This window comes from Mycteria americana, chromosome 1, assembly GCF_035582795.1.
Source record: "Mycteria americana isolate JAX WOST 10 ecotype Jacksonville Zoo and Gardens chromosome 1, USCA_MyAme_1.0, whole genome shotgun sequence".
NCBI lineage: Eukaryota > Metazoa > Chordata > Aves > Ciconiiformes > Ciconiidae > Mycteria > Mycteria americana.
Genome location: NC_134365.1, coordinates 94,557,896 through 94,579,886, shown reverse-complemented (window position 1 = coordinate 94,579,886; position 21,991 = coordinate 94,557,896). Strand labels below are relative to the sequence as shown.

At 39.4% G+C, this 21,991-nt stretch overlaps 1 protein-coding gene across 10 annotated transcripts in view; it reads right to left on the bottom strand.

Moving 5' to 3' along the window:
- ZBTB20 (zinc finger and BTB domain containing 20) overlaps positions 1 to 21,991 on the bottom strand; it is a 473,367-nt gene that overhangs the window by 235,038 nt on the left and 216,338 nt on the right. For 2 of the 10 annotated variants that reach the window (XM_075512721.1, XM_075512776.1), the window contains one exon: positions 9,426 to 9,489. The exons of the other annotated variants lie outside the window; for them this stretch is intronic. The gene's annotated coding sequence lies outside the window, so the exon portion shown is untranslated. The remainder of the gene's footprint in view (positions 1 to 9,425; positions 9,490 to 21,991) is intronic. 10 annotated transcript variants of the gene reach the window in all.

Sequence of the window (21,991 nt, the reverse complement as noted above, 5' to 3'; positions counted from 1 at the left end):
TATCACCTACCCAGGATGGCAAGTGCAAATATAAATAATAAATAAGACTATCTGAGGAAGAATTCTCACTGTAATGGGTTTTGTAGAGAACTAAGTTTCAGTTAAACTTAATCCTTGCTGTCTTCTGTGTCTCCAGCAGCAGAAACATCTGGTCGGTTTTAGATTCCCCTTGGATTCCCAACTTCAAAGGGAGTTATAAAGAATAACAAATACATGTACTGGCACTGAAAAAAAAAATTAGAGCAGCAGGAGAGAATGGTAAAATTGTCCTTATTTGACTGCTAGTGACAGGCGCCACAGGCAGAACTGTGAGAAAAAATCTTAACGGCTCAGGCAAATAAGCTTTTTTTTTTTTTTAATGACTGGCTCTCTCTACTAATGACGCAGAAAATCTATGGGATCTGCCCCATAATGGCAAGAAGCACATGTGCCAAGGAATATGCACGTAAGGGTATGCAGAAAACAGATTTCAGATCAGATATGTCCTAAATAATAGGCAGGAAACCAGGAACTAAGTTTTGTTCCCAGCCCTTTCACTGAGAGTGCCCTGTATACATCATCGGTTAAATTGCAGAGGTCCAAATTTTGGCTCTTTAAAGTCAGTAGGATGTTGTAAAGTATGGTCAAAAACAATGACTGTCATACGCGCTTTTCAAATCCTACTTCAAAACCTCCAGGAACAGGGGTAGGTAAGCAAACGCAATAACAGATGTCTGCAGCTCTCTGTCTTTCCTCCACTCTCTGGTGGCTGGAAAGTGAATGCCACGCTCCCTTTACGAATGCAGCACTACCAGCAACAACTTCTGACATGTTTCTGCCCTTGTGTGCAGTGAACAGAAGCATCTAGCTTCATGCTGATCTTCTGAATGAGTGCACTCGTGAAATAATCACACCCTGTTCCCCACTTCACCCATGCAGCATCAGGATCTCCTTTATCCTTTTTTCTTCCTCACGTTTTACCATTTCAGTCATAGGGTTAATAAAATAAATGTAATGTGAAGGATGTGTGAGGATTCATGAACCTGTGTGCAGCCTCCTCTCTGCTAAACATTAACTCTTGCTGTATGAACATTAACTCTTGTTGTATGAACACTAAACTTGTTAACCTCTTTCATCAAAACTATAGACTCCTAAATGCCTGGCATCATGTAATGCAAATTTACAAGATGGATGCCAGAGAGGAAAATTACAGAATAGGCTTTTGCAAATAGTATTGCAACCACAGCCATACCTCTTTTACCTCCATTTACAGAGACTCCATAGAATGTAAGTTTTGAAGGTAGTAATCAAATAAATTCCAATGATTCCTGAATCAAAGAGACTGATCAACTTGTGGATATGTGACGGGACAAGAAAAGCTGTATTTGGCAACTAAATTATTTGTTGCAAATAATTCATTCAGCTCTGTTGCTGGAGTTGCAATCATGACTTTTTACATGACCTTATTTTGCCTTATTATGTCATGAGGTAAGCAGCTTCCCACTGCTTCAACTTTAAAGGTATTTCAGGATCTCTTAAACGCCCCACATAGCAGCAAGATCATATCAAGATTTTCCCATAAATACAGCAATCTCATATTTATATCAGAACTTTCAATCATAAAAATCCCAAGTTCTCGTACAATGTGATGATCAAAGGACTTCTGCAAGAGGCTCCTCACTGAAGGACCCTATTCCCAAATTGATTTCTCACTGAATATTAGAAAACTGTAAGTGAAGATGCTTTACGAACTGCTATAGAAGTAGGAATTAAAGAACAGACTGTGAAACTTGTCATCCCCGAGACAGAAATCAGCAATTTCTGAAGCTCACAGTGCAGCACGCACTATTAAACAGTTGAATCTGAAAAGGGGATCCAAAATTAACCTGAATGCACAGCAGAGACAGGATGAGCCAATTCTCTGTCTGGTGTACTGCTAATGGTTTTGTGGGAGCCATGGTGGGATAAACTCATCCCTCTTGCCCAGGAACCACTGGAAGCAATTCTGTGTGCAGTAGGATCTCTAGTGACATTAGACTGTCAGGGCCTGTGAAAGAAAATACTTTTGGAAGTGCTACAATCCACGATGTACTGATGCAAAAATTAACTTTTGGGAAAGTCTCTGACTTCTTGACCTGAAGACCTTTGAGTCTTGAAAGGGGGCCTGCCTTCTTAGTAGGGCTCTATTACCTGTGTTGCCAATATCCTCCTATTAGGAACCCCTTTCGATTAATGCTTACAATCTCAATTTTCCAGCAAAATGGCCCATTTACCTCTAGAGACAGTAAGGAAAGATAAAAAAGCAGATCAGGAAATCTCAGGGTTCCCAAAACTCATACTCCAAGAGGGGACTTCTTCAAGTAACACTTAATATCAAGGTAACATCAGAAATTTTCTGATTTCTGTACTTGCAGTCAGAGCAGCTGTACTACCAGTGTCGATTCTGGGCTGAGGGCAGCACAGGCTGCAATAGCTTAAAAGACAGTCACGGGTTCTGACTGCATCCAGCAGTTTGAGTGGAGAATTTCCAATATGGACTTGATCCCCAGCCTGCTAAAGCCAAGGAGAGAATTTAGATCAGGCTCGATACATGTTCCAAGGAAACTTCATCTTTTTTCTACAAGAAATGCTATATACAGCGAAACACAGTTCATCTGAAAACCATACAGCCGTACCTCCTGTCTACATCCCTGCATCTTCTTCACTCCTATTCCCTGAAGAAATGGCCTTAACTATCTGAATACAGACTGGCAAGTGAGTATCAGGTAGAAGTGAAGGCTGAGAGAAATGTGTCAGCATTCGACTATTACACATAGTGAGGGAAATAAAAGGTACTGAATGAGAAGGGGAGGCAGAATAGCTTTCTCTTTACATTTGCTACAAGTTTTTAGCGATACAAATCTTTCCAGTTAAATCCTATCTCGGAGTTTGATGTGTTATTTATTAAAGGCAGCAGCACAACAAAAGGGACATAGGCTATCAATCCTGGGACACCAGCTAACAAACACTTCAGTTACATCCAGGATTTCTCCAAACACCTTTACAAATGTTTCTTTACATCCTGTTTACAGCACGTTACATTCTCCTGTGACTAGAGCTGGTAGACCAGATCCTGCATGGTCTAATAGTTTCTTGAGTACCTTTCCTGTCCTCTTACATGTCTGTAGGCATTAGGCACAATGCAGCAATTGAATATAACCATTATAAAGACAGTTCAACTCCTGGCCAACCCTCAGCATGCACATACACATTTGCAAAGCATTAATGGCATGGTAAGCTAAAAACAACCATCCCAATAATATTAGGCAGCTAGGCAAGATCTACAGATGCTTTCTGTTTGCTTGGGATATTTTACTGCTTATATTATTATCTTTTTGATGTGTTCTACTCCACTAGCATGCAGGAAATATTGTGAGCGTGTCCACAACATAAACTATTTTATTTATTTATTTATAGAGCTCTGAGGTGGGGGAGCTTTTATTTGTATATTTTTTAAGGCCTAAACACATCAATATTCCAGCTCTTCATGTCCAAGACCACTGCAAAATATATTCTTCAGATTAAATCAGCCTTCTTAAGACTAAATTCAATTTCCACTGATATAGCAGGTTACATGCTTAGTCACGTAAAGAAATTCTGATGAATATAGGAGACAGCTGTTGGACAAAGCATATCTTCCTGCCTGTTTTGTCACAGGCCTGTAACAAAAAATAGTGAGCCAACTACACTATTGTACAAAAACGTATTTATTGAAAAGCAGCTTTTCTGTATCACAAAATACCCCTTTTCCAGGTTTGAAAAACAGAACAAAAGGTTAGGTGGTCTAACGAATGGAAAGCTTTTCAGTTCATATTACTGTGTCATCCCGTGTTTACCTCCGACCAGAGTGAGAAGTCCAAAGTTTGCAGAGCCACAACTTCCCCTGAATGGGTGATCGGATGTTGACTGCTCTACCCCTAACTTATGAAAGCTGCAGTGCTGATATTCTTAAGGAATACGGCATTGTTGTATCTAGCCAAATTTAAGGAAGCCAGATCTGAATAACCAAGGTATCACAGGAGCAGGTTAGTATCTCAGTCCTTGTTAAAAAAATAAGGATCATCACACTGTTGAGACAAGGTCAGGTGCTTTACGTTTTCCAGCAATAGAGCAATCCTTAACTACGTTCTTTGCTTTTAATCTTCACCCTTGCCCTACTTGTCCAAAATGTCGTCCTTAAAGTCATGTTTTTCTTTTGTAGGGTGCTCCCACTGAGACGGATTTAGGCCAATCCTGAAGAATTTAAACTTGGCCAAAACCATAAGCTAAAGTAATATGCCTCCAAGGCATATACCATATTGTGGCCCCGGACAAGACTGCTGCCAGAAGTAGTTTACTATTTAAGTATATGGATCCTACATGAGAATGGGGAGGAAAAAACATCCAATATATTAGGAAAAGAAAGAGAGAATGTTTTGGGTGTTATACAGGACAAGGAAAGACTCAAAGTAATAACCGTAAAGTGCTCTACTAAGGGAAGGTCCCTTTTAAATCAACTCTAAGAAACGACAAATGGAAGCGAATACACTAATACTAACTGTATAGGCTTTACACTCACACTATCATTACATTCTGCTGTTTGCTGACTTTGCAAGCAATTGCACCAAGACAGGCACCCAGAATTTGAAAGGTTTGGTCCATGACCAGCCCACAGAGAAGGAAGCCAGGAGAGCTGAAATGGTGTCAAAGGCTTCTCAATTTGCTGAGCAGAAACACAGAATGTATTTCCAGGGGAGATCTACGCATAGTTGCAGAGACAGATTCTGATTAACTGATACAGAGATAGAAACTCCCATTATAACATCAATACAAGAAGATCTCAGCATAGTCTAAGGGTCCTCACATATTTCAAAGCTTTTGTTGATTTAATAGAATATGACAGATTTAATAGATTTTTTAAAACACTTTTAGTAGAATTCTGATGAAGTACCCCCTAAGTGCCACCTAGGAGAGCCCAAACACAACCCAAAATTCCTGCTTTACAGGACAGCTACAGACTTTGAAATTTGCTTTTGTTTCACAGTTGAATTAAACACTGCATTGCAAAGTTGCCCATGAAACAAAAATAAAAAATCATTTCAATCAATTGAATGTTTTGTTTTGACAAAATAATTTTGTTTTGATTGTTACTTTCAGTTTTGATTTAAATTTTATATTAGAACATAGAATACATTTTTGAAAGAAAAGTTTGAAACAAAAGCATTTCTGTTCCAGAAATGCTAAAAAGCTTTATCTGGAAATATGAATAATGAAAATAAATAAGAGTCCTGGAAATATATATACATATTTTTTTAATGAACCAGTATTTCCACAAGAAGAGAATCCCACTAGGTAGTTTTTTTAGTGCTTCTAGTCCTGACCTTCAGTACTCTTTAGGGAGCCTCAGAAGCTTGTAATACCTCTGCAATGCTATCAATATATCAGTGACAATCTAATTAGTATTAATAATCCAGTTGGTATGTTGTTCTTGTCCAAGAACCAGTGGAGCTTATGAATGTATGAAAGGTAAGAGGCTTTTTCAGACAGTCATTTATGTAACAACTAACATATGTCTTCTTGGGTAAAGCACCCTTAATTACTATTGCCATTTGGGGAAGTATCAAAACCAGTTCTGAGCAGGATAAAGCAGCAGACTGAAAGCCACAGAGAGTCCTACAGAAGAATCTGGAGTGAGGAGAAGTGAGGGGAATGCTAGTTGCTTCTGCTCTGTCCCTGTAGCCTATAAACTTAACTGGTAGAGAAATGTAAGAGCAGTTGAGATTAATAAGATGTTTAACATCTAAGAATTCCTTTTTCTTTAACTGTTTGCTCCAACTGCAAAGAAGGCTCTTGATCACTGCTCATAAATTTCCAAATGAATAAAATGCAAAATACCATGAAGTCATGTGAAGCTTGACTGAAGCTGTGAGACAAATCCTGGCCTGAAACTGGAAGAATTCAGGGATTTCACCTAGATCAGGTAGCAGCAAGAGTGCCAACGTATGAAACTATTCACTTAGGAATACCAGAAGGAGAGCTGAAGTACAGCTAGCCTTTAACTATGACAGCACATCATTCGCAGTGATTGGCATCCCCTGGCTATTTCAGCAGTGAGATGCTTATGAGAAGTGGTTGTCTCCCATGCCATTTGGTGAAGGGTTTTTTGTAACATGAACAGAATCTCAGTAAGAACCAAATAATCTTTGTTTCTTATAAAGGAAATTTCTGAACGCAGTGCTTGGAGCAGAAGTCCAAGGATTCAAACAACTGTACTGCTTAGTCCCACACGAAAGCGCTTTCTAACTGGAACTTGAACCTACCTACTACAACATTGGATGCCACGCTTTGCAAAGCAGAGATGAGGAAAGCCTTGGGGAGAACTGTTGGGACTACCTCACCTGTGGGTTTTTTAAAGTATTAGATTTGGGGAGGGGTATTTGGGAAGAGATAGGGTGGCTAAAATAAAAGGAGTTTGGATTGCATATCTTTACAAACAGGTTATTACCATATGAGAGAAATACAAAGGCTTGTTCAAAAGCCTGAACTACAATTACCTCTAACTAAGCTTTTCCTGCTGCACACCAGTCAGACTGTTGAATTCGTGTTCTGTGTACCGGGCCCATGTGCTGACACCTTCCACAATCTGAAAGGAGTTGAACACTCTCTCCTTCGTCTTGCATGTGCCTTCAGCTAAGGCTGGCTGTAACCCCTTCCTAGCAGAAAGATTTCAGAGCCTAACTGCCTGAGGAAGACGACTGACTCCCTCACTCTTCACAAAATAAAAATACAGATTTAGAGATCAGAGAAAACAGAAAATACCCAAATGCACTTCCATGCCTCAGCATCCTCAGCACTAGCAGTGAACGATCCTTGGGCTTAGATCCACCACATTAGGCGAAAAGTTTCCCTTTCCTAAACACAGTGCCTCTTCCAAATGAGGGACTCTCAATCATCTACTACCAGCTTCCCGCTCCCTTAGCTGGTCTTCGTTATTAAAACAAACAAACAAAAAAACCCCTCCCTCTGCTAAGCATCCCTCCCCTCTCCTCTCTCAATTTTCCCCGTGTCTCCTTTCATGCCTCCCAGGGTTTGTTGTTTTTAAGCCCCTGCACTAATACCTGGTCTCTTTGTTCTTTTTTTCTGGTTGCTTAAAACTCCAGCCCCCAAAAGCAAATTGGGAGAAAACTGGCTTTCTCTAGTTGCCCCATTGTTCTTCTCAGGCAAGATCTATTTCAGATGTTTCTATTTCAAATATTTAATGACAGACCTATTCATACAAAGATATGCCAACACCACTCCCCTGTCTCTTTGGCATGATGCAGAGCACAGAAAAAGATTGTCACAAGATACAAGGATTCAGTTAGTCAATAAAATCAAGTTCGGACTTATAAACAGTACGTAGCAGATTCCACACATTGCCACACTTCCCAGAAGCAAAAGCCTGACAAAGAGCAGTTTCAAGGGAGACCCCCTGGGACAGACACATCCAGTTAGCACTACCACAGTGGACCCTGGCTGGCTTCCCTTCCAACAGGACCTGAAGAGAAGCCAAAGACTGGATTGAGCCTTGGAGAGTTAACTTACTTTTGGGGTCTTGTCTTCACTGCAATGTCGTTTGAAAGTACAGTGCTAATGTTGCCCCCAGCATGACTCCCACCCACAACAGAAGCCTCTTGCTCAAACTAAGTGCTATTTTAACTTGACTCTTTGGCCTAAAAAAAGATTATAAGTGGCAGGCCCTGTGTCGTAGTTACTAGTGTCAGTAACACAGTGGGAACTCGGCAGTTCTCTGGTTATGGGTTTAAAGCGTTGATCTAAGGCCCTGTCTTGCAACTGGGATCTAGACTAAAAACACACAACCCGTATACCCGGTTATCTACGTTAAGCTCATGCAGATAGCAGGTGACAGTCTGACGTTAACAATCTGCTTCTCCTCTCCTCAGTCTCTGCAGCACATTGCTGACAAATAAATACTCCAAATTTGCAGAAGAAACCACATGTGTGCGAATCAGCTTAGGACGGAGAACCCTTATCAACATCAGTCTGTAACACTGTTCCAATAAACTGATTCAATGCATGTAAGACTAGGCTGGTTTTAAGCAATTTTACCCACTACCTCTGCCTACACAGGCTACCGCTGGGAATGAGGGGGCTTTTTGCAAGTACCTTCGAGTCCCCGTCTGTGAAACACAGCACAGCTGCACCAAGAGCCAACTCTCACATGAACACAGCGTGATCAGATTTTAGCTCCGTGTGAACGGCAGACCTTATGTACATAGACAAAAGTATTTTAAGGCACATTGTGGCATGTGAGAGGAAGCTAAGGCATCCATATAGACAGTGTCTGTGTGGCAAATCCAACCTCTTGCATCTTGACTGTTACCTACATAAACCTTCTCTTCACTCTAATAAGCTGGCGTGAGATGAGCAAATCTGAGTATAGGCACCTAATACAAACCACCACAAAAGTGGCCTTATTGTCATCTGAACATCTCATGCTCTAGTTTATTTACAGTCTCCAGGGCCATAATCCCAGCTGGTAGTTTTAATTAGTAGTGACGTACTTTCACAACAAATTGGACCTTCTCCTTGTTGGGCATCAGAGATCCCTTCCACAGATGACTGTGGAATATGAAGAGACAAATTCGGGGGACGTCAGGCAGGCAGTTTTCTCATATCACATATCTGAAAAACTACCATCACTCTCTGGCTCACAAGAGGACTTGGCAGCAAGTCAGACTATTTTGAGTATCCAGAGGACTCTTCCCCCAGTGCCAGAGTAGTAAGATACAGGCACCATGGAAGCTTGTAACAAAGCATAAACTGATGCTATTTAGAAGTCAATACAAAATTGTGGACTACAAGGCCAGCTGCAGGGGCTGTCTTTTGCTTATGAGTTTTAAGCCAAAGCATGGGATGACATGGCAAACATCATCAGAGTACGTACATGTCTACTCTTTTGCTGTTACCGTACAAGGGTACGCTTTGCCCATTCTGTAGCCACTAGTAAATGCCTTACTATAAAACTGCAAGTGTAGCAGGGTTTTAACAGTCTTTTTCCTCTAGCTGCTCTGGGATTTTTCCTTTCTTGGCTGTAACCAGTTGCAACCAGTTGTGAATAAGTCGTTATCCCTCTGTTCAACTCACAGCAACTAAAAGAAACCAGTTTCATTATGCAAGTTTAAAAAAAAAAAAAAGTTTTGTTTTATGGTTAATTATCCATGGTCTATTTACAAAATAAATCAACCCATTGTGCACCACCAGGATTTGTGGCCTCATTTGAACTTTGCTTTTCATTAATCACTTCAAAAATAAAAGCTAACTTGATTTCTTTTTCCTTTTTAGTTTATTACTTGCATCTGGGTATAAATTGTAGAAATGGTGAGAGAACAAAGTATGGATTATTCACCCTCGGTTTCATGACTTACATGATCTCAGTCTTGTCTTTCTCCACGTGCCTAAACAGATGCACAGTCCAAAAATTCCAACATTCTGTAAGAAATGCAATCACAAGAAGATTGAAATATTTTTCAACTCAAACTTTGACTTATTAAAAAAAAAAAATTATAAAAAGCTTCCCTTAAGAAACAAAAAGGTGGGCAAACATTTACAAACATATTTAAGCTACTATAGGAGGCCAAGCTACTATAGGAGGCCAATAAAATTACTCCTGTAGATACTTAAGTAATACACAAATGTTTGTGAGCTCTGAGTGCAAGGCCATTTTGTTTAGACAAAACCTACTTGGAGGCAGGCTGGAGAAGGCAGAAAATGGATATCTGATTTCTTTACAGTGCTTACAATTTATACAAGAAACCAGATTTTTTTTTTTTTCTGAAAATGTTTTAATTATATAAGATGTTTAGATCTTGTCCCCATGTGATGACAGAGAACTACTGAATTTCTGAAAACTAGCCAATGGAGAGGCAGGCGAAGGACATTTTTAGCTGCTCTGTTAAAAAACTAACTGTATTAACACTTATTTTGCTCTGACAGGGAATAAAATATATAATGGCATAAAACTGAAATTCTCCTCAGCTTCAATTAAGAAAGCTTGAACAATGTATTTGTTTCTACTAGGGACTCTTCAAATAAAACTAAAAAATAAGAAAGGCTGATAAACAACCACAATAAAAACATATATAGGATATCAAAATGCTGTGCCCTCCCCCCCCCCCCCCCCCCCCTTTTTTTTTTACATTTACCAGTCACCCTTAAGCATTCTTTGCCTTTACTGTGAGGAACAGAAAGTCACAGTGCTCCACGTAACCACTAGTGAAATGCTATGGAAAAAGCTTTGCTGTCAGTAGGTCAAAAAATGTGCTTCTGCTGCGCTCAAGACTACAACTTTTTACTTCAAAGCTCCTGAGCTGGATGCAAGTATAAAGAAGACTGAACACAGCCAACAGGTATCTTTTAGAAACCAAGATGAAGAGTTGAAGCTAAGACATTAGATCATTAATACTACATATTATTACTAATAGGCGCTCAGAAAGGTAATTTTTGCTTGCCTGTTGGTGCAAAATAGAATCGTAGAGAATTGAAAAGTTAAAGAAACCCACTGCCTCCTCCTCCACCTTGCAGATGGCTGAGCTGCTTTAGCTTTCATTTCCAAAAGTAAATTAGCTCCTACTTAAATGAAAGTAAAAATTTAAAGCTGCCTCCACCTGACTGCAAAGCACAGCAGCCGGGCAGGAGAGGAATGGACAGGCCTTCAAAGAAAATAAAAGCCTTTTTAAGCGACTCCTAATATGAACGCCTGCCCTTGCAGCAGCGAGCTGTGGCCCTACAGCCGCTTTCCATTATAAATGCTAAATTGGGAAATGTTTAACATTCTTTGTTTAATCTTTGCAGTATAAAGAAAAAACAGCTGATTCTCAGAAACACGACAGCCTGAACGACCATTATGGACCTGCCCCTCCCTTCCTCATAGCAGAACAGACCGTTTCCAGCCCCAGCGGCGACTGACACTTTTTTATCAGAAATGTATATTTAGATGGATCCCAGCAGACGAGACTGAAACGTTGTCATTTTTTTTTGTTCAGTCGTGTAAGGGGCCTAAGGCAACCAGGATATTGAATAAAAACTGTAAGCAGAAAAATAGTTTAAGAAATATATGTAGTGAAAACTATGGGCAAAGATGGTTTCAGATGTTTTCTGCACTGTTTTCTGTTAATATCTTTCCACGGTCTTTCCATGAAGAGCATTATTATTTGTTTTGATTTAAAACGTTATCAACTGAGTGTGTTTTTCTCTTGTTCACTGCACAGTCAAAGCAGTGAGTCCCTCTATTCTGCTGCAACCAGTCACAAATAAATCAGCAAAAACTGAGGAGCGAACAATCCTCTCTGCTGCTTACACAGGCGAGTTCTCCTTGTATCTTGTCTCTGCAAGAACTTCCCTAAAGGGGTGAGTTTCACCATGTGTCCTAAAAGCCAAATAAGTCAGAGGTTTCTTCAGTCGAAATTATGAAATAATACCCCAAATTGAGTCCCCGCAGAAACTGAACTGTTTACCGTTATGTTTCTTACAAGATTTTACCCTGAAGCACACTTTCCGGATTATCAAGTCTCGTTCCCTGCTCTCTTTTACCACAGGTATAAAGGTCACGTCCTAAAGAGCCGTTTTTAAGCCTCCACATCAATAAGGTGAAGAGAGCTTATCCATCCTTCCCACCCTAGCCACCAGCATTCAGTAGTCGGCAGCGGCGAGACCAGACGTCCGGGAAACAAACCCACGAGCAAATGAGGATGTGCTCCTTCCCCAAAGCGGCTGTGACAGACCGCATGGTGCATCCTCTCGCGGGGCTCACGCTGAGGTAGGCAGTCCATCCAAACACAGCCCTCTTCATTTACTGACAACAGGAAAATATTAACCGCTGTGTGGAAAAAAAGAGCAAGGAATATCCAGGTGTCGACCCTGCCCCAAGCACTGCACCCATCCCGGCGACTTCTCTACACCGCTGGACTTCAGTGATTTTTCCCTGCGGGAGTCATGGCCCGGCTGCATACATCGGATTTAACAGCAAAGACTAGAATACACAGGTTCTCAGATCGGAGAAATGAACCCTCTGCTTTGTTTGCTGTGAATGTGTAAGACAATAATTTCGAAAAGGAGGAGGGCAGGAACATTCAGGGCAGCTAGGCCTGATACTCTTGTTACAACGACTCTAAATATATTGCTTCTTGCTTCATTTCTTACAGACTTCTGTAAGTCGAAAAGACCCGTGAAACTACTGAAGGCACTAGCAATGAATTACAGATTGTGAAGGTCACAAAATTGTCATAAACTTCAACCAAAGTGTCAGAGTTGCAAAAAACACTGTTCTGAGGAAGGGAGGGAGGGAGGAAACCTTGCAGGATAATTACTAGATAAAAAGAGACTATTGTAGCTAATTCAGCACATTGCTGGATACAGCAAAATCGTATTAGCTAGCTATTTTTTCCAATATACCCAACCCCAAGCATGCATCAGGGAAGAAAAATAATGAAATTTAAAAATAAAAATTAATGGAGAGCTCTTTTCATTCTTGCTGTTGTTTTTAAACCTTTAGGGTTCATATTTAACCTTTTCTTTAAAATACAAACTTGAATTTAAGAAAACTAAGGCACAGATCTTCATAGTGGCAGGACTCAAACAGCTTATGTTTAAAAATAAAATTCCAGAGTCTTTTAAAGTTGTGAAATGAGGTCTTATTCATTAAAACTGAATATTAACATATCATTTCAGAAACTGTTCAAACCATCACTTTTGCCTATTTTGCCTATGAATTTAGGAAGACAGAAGTTTCACAGGTTGCATGTCTAGCATCTGGTCAAGTCAAATCACCCTCTCCTCCATAAATTAAAATTAGGCTTCCATTCTGCAGAAAACACAAAATTCCATCATTCTGGTCGCTGTTCAGCTGCGTGTACATAACCAGACTTTTAGCAGCAGGCATTTCCAAGGTTTTTCTTCTTGTTTAATTCATAAATCCTCAGAGAATAATTAAATGTGCGTTTGACCATTAAGGAAGGTTAGTGCCTTGTTATAGCTCCAGGTAAGCATACAAAGCAAAGGCCTGAAGGGACTGAAGGCTTGGGAAGTTAGCGGTAACCTAGTGACATGCAAAGAAACTTCTCAGTAACTGAAAAGCATGCAAATGCCTTTAAGAGGGAAATTTGCTTGTGTACTGTTAAAAGTTATCAGGTTTTGTACACCTATTCCAAATAAGTCTTCCATTGTAATTAGTGCAGACAAAAAACTTATAGACTCAAACTCTGAGAAGACGGACAGAAAGTAATTTTCATTCAAAGACCTATGACCATTCTTTTGACTAAGTTAAACACTGGAATCAGTATTTATCATGGTCTCTGTAAAGCTACACAGTCTACATCTTCCAAGCATTTTATAAAGGGTTGACAGCTATTAGGAACACCAGGATAAGGGATTTTAAGGAGGTTACTCTCCCCCACTGCATGCAACCATGTCATAAACTGCTATTGTTATGTTGATTCAGCCCCATCTTACAATTACATAGGTTTCCAGGCCCTATAATTCCTATAAGATAGTCTTCCAGAATTTAATCCTATGATGACTAGGGTCATCTTCTGATTTCCAGCTAATATTTATATATGGTCGGTGCCCACAATTTGGTCTTTGTGGCAACACCGGCCGGAAGTTTAAATGATTTTTTAACCTCTCCGAATTATTTCAACAACCTTCTCCCTGTGCATTTAAATCCACTTTATAAACATTAATAAAATAGCTTTAGAATATTTCTGTAAGGCACAATAAACCAAGTATCTCCTACTATAATCCCTAAGAGATTCTGTACTGAGACAGAAATAGAGGCAGAAGAAGTTTTTGTTGCCCAGAGCCAAAGCAAGGGCTGGTTTCAGAATCAGGCAGGGAATCCAGGTGTTCCAATATGCTTTTGAATATATATGTACTCCCCAGCAATTTGGTGAAATATACGTATAGAGCTTATAATATACTTACAGAGCTTAAAATATTCCACTTCCTGTTTTCACAAAACCCTATTTCATTTAGAGCTTGTCTCAGGGATCACTGCTGAAAGATGTCAGCTTTAACTATTTTTTCTATTATGCCTGAAGTGGGCATAATTCATACTCAGGCTCATTTTATGACTCCTTTCCAATGCCAGAAAAACACTTTAAAATAACTAAGAATCGAGCCCTATAACTTTATAATTGACCTAATAGACTCCTGACATAATATCAACAGAATTACCAGCATTACATGAGGGAAGAATCTGTCCAAGAATGTGCACGCAGACAAGAACGGTTTGTAAAGGGCAAAAGACGACAAGCCCTGACACAACGCTCTCAACCACAAACAGGTCAGATCCTCAGAGGATACAACTAGGAATAAACTGGTTGCAATATGTACAGGAATATTTTCTTCCTGTGATCCAAAAGCATGAAGTTTTCTTAGTATTGACCCTTTTCTTCCCTTTTTTGAACCCCCCAAATCCCTCATTTTTTATTCTTTTAGCAGGGTTATACATTTTGCACTTGCATTTGACAGAAATCCATTAAAATATCCCAACCAATCCTAATCAAAAGAATCTCTGGATCTCTATGGACATCAATCACTTCAATCAAATAAAAATGAATAAATAAGTTCAGTGCTACCTAAAATTTCACTATGCTTCTGCACTTGCTGCTGTTATACGGAGACTGACCTGACACTTGCATTAAGGTCAGGAGAGGAAAGGGAAAAAGCTTTCATTGCATACATCCAAAGCTGGGGGGGGGGGGGGGGGGGGGGGGGGAGGAGAGGGACAGAAACACTGTGCAGAAGCCAGGGATGTTCCAGAGCGCACTGTGACAGGAAAATACTCAGTAAGAATTCCTCCAGCCAAAACCAGATCTTAAATAGATCCATTGTCTTCCAGCCTGAAGCCCTTAAAAAGGCTCAAAATTCAAGCCTGTGCTGCGGGCACCCGGTCGTTCTTTCCTTTCATCAGGATTTGCAGGTTTTAATACAATCTGTCGTGAGGAAAAACAGGAGAGCTGTACAGTCCAGAGAGGTAACAAAAGCAAAAGGCAGGCGAGAGTTACATAAGTGGCTTTTTACATAAATATTACATTGAGAGATATTTTGCTTTTCAGAAAGGAAGAAAGATTTTAAAAAAAAAAAAGGCAGCACAAATCCACGCCAGAGAATTCAGTCCAACTTCCCTTACTCCTCATCCCTCTTTCGCTTTGTAACATGTATCGAGTAGTTAAAGTGAGGTTTTTCTTTTCCTTTTTCCATTAAGACTAAACAAATAACCAATTCAGCCTTAAACACTGCGTAATAGTTTTTCTCGTATTACCTGAAAAGTGCACCACATCATGGAAGCTGGAAGAAAGTCTTATTTTAAAGCACAAGCAAGTCTGCCTTGCTTATCTGCAGCACAGGGCAATTAGAAATGACCATGGATGTTAAACTAACTCCCCTCTGTACAGTCTGAGAAAAGGGAAAAAAACTGCAAGTCTCCCCATCTGTTATTTCCTTTTTTTTTTTTCTTTTTTTTTTTTCTTTTGGCTGTAGAAAAGCAAAATTATGCAAGAGCTTTTGAATGTAAAGCCTGTGTGTGCTTTTTCCCTTTTTGTCTCTGTGTACACGGTATGTGATATTGCGTAACTGAGTACAGAGTGGGCGGTTAGCATTTACTATTGATTTACACTACTCCATATAATGAATTCAGAGCTCTAAGAGAGAGACACAGACGAAGAAATGCAGAGGGGTGAGATGCAGATTTAAGGTATGCGTGAGGAGGGGTGCCATGGAAAGAGGGGAGCAAAGCATTTAGAAACAGAACTATGCCTTTCTGAACCAAACATGCTTTTCCCAACCTTTTCATTTTCATGCCCTTTCCAAGAAGAGCGGATGCTTAACAAAACCCACGAACCCCTCTGTCCAAAAGTAAGGTTTCCCTCCTACACCCACTGCCCAAATCCTATTAGAAGCTACAGAAAAATACATATTAATGCTACTGTGGCACCTCTTGTGCTAGGTATAAAGATGCAGAGGAAGCTCATATTCAGCCATGAGGGTCGTTAAGGTTACTAAGAGGAATCTTTCTTTAGTAATACTATACATTGACTTTTATCTTACTCCTTCAGGACCTACAGGCTTGTAGGAGCACTGAGATCATAGGCTCTATGCACAGTACGTAACACAAAGCCCTGCATTTTTGGAGATGGCAGGGTAACATGGAAATACGGGAATTAGAGACTGGAAACAAGGAACACTTGACCTATTTTGCTCAGTCATTAGGCCTGCCAAAATATCCCCATTGTTCCCTTGTACACAAGCACACACCTGCAGCCCTCAATTTAGACACAGACAGGCCCCTAGCTCTGTAATGGGAATCGTTTCGAGTCAATAAGGTGACATTCTCTCATTCCCACAGGTGAATGCCCACCACACTGCTGAATCCTTTGCCTCCAAGATGAGACATGGGTTTCCAAATTCTGCCTGCTCCCACTTGACACTAGGTCCTACAAAGCAAGGAAACACCACCAGGCTGGCACAACACTGGACTGATGGGCAGCCATTTATTTATTCATATTAGGCTGGGGATTTTGCTAATAATGTCAATGTGATTCTAAAGTGTGTTAACATAGTTTCTAAAGCACACTGAAAGACTGAACACTAAAAAAGGAGGTTTATTACAAGCCACAGCTGACACCTAGCCTAGTATCAGAAATGAAACTGAGTATGCTGATAACAAAAAAAAAAAAAAAAAATCAACTATCAATGCTCTTAAAGCTTCTTTTGCATTATCTTTACTGGAAGACATGCATTCCCCATATTGTTTTCTTCAAATTCTGTGTAATGGGCAACGTGCTTTTTCTTTACATGTCTGGCATCAGGCATTTTTACAGGTCCTAAATTAACAAAGCAAGCAAACAAAAACCCCCATCTTATAAGAAAGGTAAACCCTATTTTAAGGGAATTCCACAGATACGCAATGTTTCTGGCTATTCTGTTGATTTTTTTCTTTTCCCCAGACCCACATCTACTAACATTAACTGTGATACTACCAGCCAGTACAGTCAGGATCTCTATCAGAATGTTAGAAAAACAAAAAAGTAATTCACTGTCTTGCACGTGCTTATTCATTTTGTTTGTTTTGTTTGCACAAAACTGGAATTGCATTGAAATTACCCAGAAAAGTTTTACACAAAAAGTCATGTGCAGCCTAACTAGTCTGATTTGTCTTAAAATGAAACTGATCCTTAAAGGAAAAGATTAAGGTATTCATAAAGAGGGACCTAGGCATGCAGTCTAGATTAAGCACTCATTAATACAGAGTGGGCCAACTCAAAACGTGCTCAGGTATCTTTTCTTTGTTGACCAGGAGAACACTGGGGGATAGAAATGAGACACAGAAGACACAAACTCTGCATCACTGTCAGGCCGTCACTAGAAATTATGCTTCACAATCAAACTTTGAGTGACGCTACACAAGGTGAGCGTCTCAGGAAGACTGGACTACAGGACCAGCTTATCAATCAATGAGAACCTCCGCTCTTCTGAATAGACTGCATGTGAAGAGGAACATACTTTTCAGCACCATTTATACACGTAAAGCTAGTCTGGAAGTTTAGTATGTCCTCCTCTTATGGGATGCAGTGTAGAGCTTAAAATGCATTAGTCTTACGGGATGTTATATAAAAGAGATACAGAGAGACACTAAAGAAATACCAGCTAAGGGAAACCAAGCTCGGATATCAGTAAGAGCAGCTCCAACATGCTATGCTTGCTTTAGCATCGTCCAGAGTACACATATATTTAAGCACTTGTTTGCATGTTAGATTATAAGCAACTGGCTGTGCATTGTACGTATCAGGTTCAACCAGATATCTGAATCCTCTAAAAATACGGGGAGACAAATTAGGGAGTTCAGTTCTGATATATTTTGTACTTGAGGGGCTATCAAATGAAGCTGACAAAAGTTTCCATTATAATCAACTTGGCTTCAATCACTCAAAAATTTTGGAAACTTCACTACGTAAATTTTCTATTCTTAATGTTTACCTAATCTGAAATGTCATGAAAACTTGAATAAACAAAAGTTCATCTGTTTTGCACATAGGGAATGTGGAAAAAATAATATCCAGAGATTTAAGGGGGGGGGGGGGGGGGGGGGGGAGGGAGAGAGAGGTATTAAACTATCTATAGTAAAAAGCATTAACAACTGAAAATACGAATGGACTCATATCTTATAAAGTCAATACTGGCTAGATTCATGTTTCAAGAAAAACTCTTCTACTATGATGAAAATACTGAAGTTTTTAGAAGTCCACACAGCTACAAAATCCTACCAAATATTTTACAAAGAGCATCTTGGATACATACGTAGGTTAGAAAATCTGAAAAAAACCTTTGTGTGTGCTAACAAACTGCCCTTTTTGTATGTAACTGTATGTTACGATCTTTAACTTCTTTGATAGATGTTGTCCCTCCAAGACAACATACCTGCAAAGTAGCATTATTTTTCACTATGCTAGACAGCTGGTTTGGGGCTTCGGTGTTTGGGGATATTTTTTGGTTGGTTAGTTGTTTTGGAGGTTTTTTGATTAGCGAAACACATTAATAGTAGATGCCATTTGCACGTATCAAAGATTCTATAGCTCTGTATTTGCAGAAAAACAATGTCACTTCTCAGTAAAGACTGTATCATAAGGGAGAGACTAAGGTTATAAGCAAGTTATTACTCTAGGATTTCATGATTTTGCATGTAAGCTTAATGTTTCTCAATACAGTTTCTGTCTTTTTAATGACTGTAGGAGGAGATAAGCACAGTGCTAGGTTGCCATGGGCTTTTAATGGCAAAATGAATAATAAAAAAATATTAAAATGATAGAGACAAAAAATAAATACATTAGAGATGCTTGCCAACTCTTCTTGCTAGTTAAAGAATCAATAAACCTTTTGCAGACCTCCTACAACATGATTTTCCTTGCAGTGAAAGTAACTCACAACAAATACGCTTTTCTTGGCAATTTACCTTTATTTTTCTCCTACCGACTTGTCTTTCACATGAACCTTTTGGACTCCACCATTTTGGAATGACCATGACACAGCAGAAATGACTAAACTTTCCCCACCCCTCAACCAATCTATTAAACATGTTGTAATGGTGTAATTTCCTAACGGTTCTTACAGACTGACACACTTCCAAGACAGTTTTAGTCAAAATGAATGGCAGTAAAATTGGCAAAGAGTCAGAAAGCAAAGTCCAAGGAGACTAGCAAAGAACTCGGAGTCAGAAAAAAAGGTCTCTGGATATTTTTGCCATGTCTGCCAGAACCAAAAGAATTGAGGTTATGTCAGTGTTTCCATAATAAACCTCAGTTTTCAAGACTATAACTCAGCTGCAATGATCTGATCCAGACTGAAATCAACACATGCAAGGTTTTAGATCAAGAGCAAATCCTTTTTTTTTAAATGTATTTCCCCTACTGGAAATACAATCTAATGTTATCATTTAATCTGGTAAGGAATTATTAATTTATCAGAATTAGGGAGAGAAAGGAGCAGGGAAGCAGAAAATAAAATTCAGAATTCACAGTGAATGCTTTCTGGGATAGCATAACTTCTCTTCCAGATATTCCCTATGAGATTTTGAAAAGACCATATTTCTATAGTAATTGGGGGCTCAGTATAATCCCTGTCCAACAAACCTTAATATTTGTTTTGGTCCCTAAAAGCAAAATCTTATTTTGAAGCAAGTGTGGCTGTTACAACATGCAGCAGACTCAGAAGAGACTAGGAGGGACTCAGAAGAATTTACTGTATAAGCCAGTTAATTTTTGAAGTACTGTAATTCTTCATATTCATTCACCTTATACCTCTCAAATATCACTCTTGCACTACACAGGTTTCATCCTGCGGGAGTCTGAGTAACTCAGGGATATTTAGACAACAGGTAGCTCGCACATCTGAGGAGTCCCCGAACCGCAGAGGGCAAGGTACTCCTGCGAGGCGTCCGAGAGCTGTGCCCAGAGCTGAGCGCGTCCTCCAGCCCAGAGGCGAGAGATGCTGCTGCTGCCGCAGTCACCACGAGCAGCAGCACCTGAACAAAGTCTGCAGGTCCCTGTTTCATAGAACTTTTCCACGGACTCAAGGACAAGCGAAAGTGCCAACGCCTCCTATATCAGTTAGAGATTTCCCCATAGCTTCTTATTGCTCATATACATATCACTTCAGACTCCTCTTTGTGTTTAATTCGGGTATCTCCATAGATGTAGTAAAAAATAAGCACCTTCGCAGGGTACTTCATGTGACTCAAAGATCAATTTTTTAGAAAGGACCTAGGTGACTGGAAATTGGGGTTTAACCTGAATAGCATGTTAAAATATACCTTGAAGAGCTTATTTTCAGGTATCAAAAAAAGAAAGCTGAGTAAAAACTGGCTTGTGCCAAACCATGTAGTGAGTTCAGGAGCAGAATCCAGATGTTCTGAGCTGCCTTTCTTTTTTTATCTGCAGAGGAAAATTAGCTTAGACTAGATATTTTAAGAAAACTAGCATTACATGAGCTGAATACCACAGCAAGGCTTCCACCACTTAACATTTTAATTTTCTGTCTTTGGTTACGTTTTGTCATATCGAGTACTGTTGGTCTGAGCATGAATATATACATGCTGATGTTTACCTTTCTTCTGCTTTGCTGTGAGTTCCTCAGAATACAGAAACTTGACAATACTCATCAGCTAATGGCATGTTTTGAAAACAATTAAAAAAATTAAAAATAAGTGAATTGTTTGTAACACAATACAGAACATCAGCAATAGTATTTTGTTATTTGTTTTTCCTCAAGACTGTCAGAGCACTTTGTAAAAAGTTATACTATTGAACACCTTGCTCCATGAGTAGTTCCAATGAAATCATGAGACCTATTAACAAAACAAGGTATTATTCAATTACGCAACTCTGTGACGTAATTATTATCAATTCTACTCACAAACGGGGAAATAAGTACGTAGACTTTAAACAATTTGTGCAAGATCTCACTCTAAGCTAGTGGCCAAGCTGGAAAGAGAATGCCAAACTCCCAGCTGCTAGCATCTTGCTGTAAACACCTGTATTATACAAAGAAAAATAAAACATAGTATTGCCAATTTTCTGGCATTTTCCAGCAATCTTGATTTATCTGAACACCCTCATCAAAATGTTACAGAATAGGAAAAAAATGACTTTTCAACCCCCCCTGAATAGCTGCAATGTTTTCTTTGTATCTAGTAGGATTAAGACCTTTTTGACTTTAACTGCCTATATTACAGCTACGGATTAGCCAAAGCTATATTGCTACAACAGAGAGAAAACTGCCCGTTAAAACAGGCATCAAAGATTTGCAAACAGAAGGCTAAGATACACATATACACACCCATTACAACATTATTTCTGAAAGTTAATTTTGTCATGAACGTAAATGTTTTTCCCATGCTCTGCCACCCAAGTTCATTTGGAGCGACCATAGGACCTGAAGCAAAGATGATCTGTTGTGCAGCAGAAGCTGACAGTTGACAAACATAGTGCGTGAGGCTTATTGTAAAACAGAAACTAGAGGTTGCACTTTCTCAGACTGTGGGTCAGGATTTTTATTTTATTTACTTATTTTAAGGTAAAATTACAAATGTTATGCTTTGTTTCCATCCTCTGACTTCAACCCCTGAAGAAACTACACAATTACTTGTATTAAGCAAATAGAGATCATTTGCTATCTCTAATCTAAGAGATTACTATCTCTAATCTAAAAGATTAGAGATAGTAAATCTTCTGTCATAATTGCTGCTCATATTGGAAGGAAGTTTTCTTACCTTTTTACTACGTTTGCTGAGAGCCAACAGTGTCATCCACTCAGTCATTTCAGCGTTAGCTACTCTTTTATTATACAGAATGCAAGTAATAATGAAACTGTGCTGATCTGTTTGCTTTCACTCTATATAGTGTCTATATTTATAGGCTTATGCTTCTATTTGAATCTATAT